This window comes from Belonocnema kinseyi, chromosome 3 (assembly GCF_010883055.1).
Source record: "Belonocnema kinseyi isolate 2016_QV_RU_SX_M_011 chromosome 3, B_treatae_v1, whole genome shotgun sequence".
NCBI lineage: Eukaryota > Metazoa > Arthropoda > Insecta > Hymenoptera > Cynipidae > Belonocnema > Belonocnema kinseyi.
Window position 1 is genome coordinate 37,267,240 of NC_046659.1, and position 3,475 is coordinate 37,270,714.

Below are 3,475 nucleotides of genomic sequence, written 5' to 3' on the forward strand. Positions count from 1 at the left end.
GTTGGATCATGGTACTGCACATTTTTTACGACACTCAGGGGCTCTGTTCTCGAGTTTTGTTCGTATACGAATCTTGCGACTTTCGAATGAACAATTCTTTTATGGGTAATTGATATTTAAAAAACATGAAAGTCATTGAAGTGTAAAAGGATTATTGAAAAAAGATTATTTTAAAAGTGCTTACACATATTTCTTATTAACAATTGGTATTGAACATATGTAAATAAGCATGTGTTTTTCAATTAAATGTTTAATAGGCACTACATATTGGCAATAAAAATTTTTAATAACAAATATAAATTAATTTTATAACAAATTGGAAGTCGAAACCGTATTGAAAAAATAAAAATCCTAAGAGAAAAAGAACTATTGTGATAAAAAATGTAACAACATAAAATTATGATGTAAGAATATCCTAGAAAGTTGAATAACGAAATTGGTAAATGTAATAGTATCTTAATATTTTCTTCAATATTATAAATTAGGAATTATACAATTTTGAATGTTATTAATTCAATTTTTCAGAACGATACTTCGTTTTACTAAACGTAACAAGGCAATGAAAATTGTTGTATGCAATTATTTGCTTAATTCAAACACATGTTTATTGCATAATTTATTGTTAATTTTTCTAAAATGTACAACTAAATAACATACAATATAAGTATTATCATACATGGCAATTTTTAATGTTATGTATATATTAATACAAATAGTACATAAATAACACCTTTAAAGCATGCAGATATTCATTATAACTTTACAAAACTTAACTAATTGGTCCAGTCAAGAACAAATTTAGAAAAAATGTTAATGTATAAATACAGACAAAAATTAATCTTTTTCTTTTGCAGTGTTATGCATTTAAAATATTTATATCCATAAAAAAACGTATAAAATTTTAATGAAAATGTTCGTTTTTTGAAAACAAAAATTTTTTAATAATTCAGAACTTTTTCTATATACCATTTTGTACAGAATTTTTTCCATAAATTAAAAGGGCTGTCTTACTGGCATAATAATAGTAATACTAATATTAATAATAATATATAATATAATAATATACAATAATATGGATGGTAGCTCTAAGAAAGCATCCAGAGGCGACTGTTCTCACCTCCAACGCTCGCGGCTGCTGTTCAAGTATATCAGCTGTAAAAAAGAAATACAAACTACACCATTCTCCTGATTTTTTACCTACAACATCATTGCAAACATTTTAAAGATCGCATTAAATTAACTTATAACATCCTCATCTCATCTGTCACTTGACTTAGTCCGTGGCTACGATCAAAAACCGGGTTCACTCGCGAACAAGTTGCAAAAAAAATAAGATTCTTCTCGGCAAATTTATCTAGTAAGTTATGAAAATTGATATTGTATGCAGACTTTAAGGTTTTACACTTGAAGTTGCAGAATCTCCCGGGGACAAAAATACGTTCTTTTTTAGAGTAAATGAGACAATATGTATTTTTCCGATTTTCCCATAACAATGTCTACGAAATTCTATTTGAATTTTGTGCTTTGTTTTTCAAAATCTCCAATTTTTGTAATCTTCAAAAACTTTGGACCTTATTGAGATATTTATCGTTTTCTTTTTCATTTTGACTGCGTTTATTGTATGATTTTGGAACCCACTGAAAAATATTTTTAAATTTTTAAATTAATAAAATAGCGGTAGTTTTTCTGAAAATATGAAAAGTTGCTTGAAAACCCAAAATTATATATTTTTTGCCAATTTCGTTCAAAATTTCTAGTTTTATGATTAAGATATCTTTTGAGTTTTATGGGGGCTAAATAACTTTTGTTGCGAGAATTTATTTTCTTCATATAATCAGACTTTTTATTTTTTCTTGTAAAAAATGAGAGATATGATATGTTTCTTCTAATAGAAAAAAACTTTGTTTAAATATTGGGAATATTATGTGGGCTGAACCGTTTTTAGGTCGAAAGAATTCTTTTTTTTCCTACAAATTTTATTTTTAAATTTTCCTCGCATATGATGGTGATCTATCGCAAAATAGCAAGTGTCATTTTAATAGAACGTTTTTAAACGTGCAAAGTAGTAGCTCAATTTTTTTCGTATCTTTTGCTGTTTACAAGAAAAATGAGAAAATTTTATTATATGAAAAAAAATTCTCCAGGCGAGAAAATTTATTTAACCCACATAAAACTAACAAGATATCTTTATTATAAAACTAAAACTGTAAAATAAAATTGGCAAAAAATATGTAATTTTGGATTGATTTTAAAACAACTTTTCATATTTTTAGAAAAACCACCACTATTTCATTAATTTTGAAGCTTTTTTATATTTTTCGATCGGTTTCAAAATAAGACAATAAACGCTTCCAAATTAAAAAAGAAAACGATAAATATTTCAATAGGACAAATGTTAGTGAGGATTAAAAAAAATTGAGTTTATAAAAAAGCACAAAACATACCTTTTTTCCTACTTTATAATTTTATAAATAATGCTTCTCAAAGTTCTATAAAATATTGCTTATAATAATAAACTCTCACAATCCTTTTGTATGAAGACAAAACACTAACATTTCCTGTTTCGTTAACTTATGTGTAATACAGTTGTTTTTATTTTAATTCTGATTATGAATTCTCTTTAAATTATTCTTTAATAATATGCGAAGTATAAAACTTCTAAAACACATACATATCGAAGACATAACCTTGCCTTCGGGATCCTTTACTTCTCGTGTCCTGACAATTTGTTCCAGTAAAAAATGTAGCTCACAAATAACTTGACCATTTTTTGAAGTGTAATCCTGACGCGGAATTGCTTTTTCCCATTGGAGGAGACGATCCGAATCTGAAGGAACTGAAAGAAGAGTCCGTTTTTCTTTGCAGGAGTTGTATCCCGAATTACAAAAGGTACTATGCAAGACCGGCCCTTGTAACGACCCATATTCAAAACATCAAAGCATTTAAGAAAACACATTATATCTCACTATTATCACCAAAAGTCAGAATTATAAATTAAAACCCGCTATTTTATTATTTAAATAGTTTTGACGCATAAGACTCAATGTTTTTCTGGAGCAGGACGAATGATACGCTACCTGGTGGCTGGCGAATGAGTTCACCCATTATGTGGAACTTGTAAGCGACAACATCTATATATATTTATACAGTAAAGACGTTTACTATGTAGTCATAGGGAATATAATCATATAAACTCTAGCATACAATGCAACCTGTCTTGCATGCGTGTAATGCAAAAAAGTACTATATAGGCGATTTTAATTCAGTTTCCAAATCTCCCGCGCTCGAGATCTTGCGCCGATTGGTCAAAGGCTTTGAGACTCAGAAGACGTGCGCAAAATATACGTATAAACAAACTCTGAAAAAAGGTTATGGGTATGTTCCGATTTGAGTATATGAGAGTTTTTTAAAGTTTCAAAGTTGGCAATGCCATGTATAAGCATAGGCATCATTGCGCACCGGCAGCCTTTGCTTA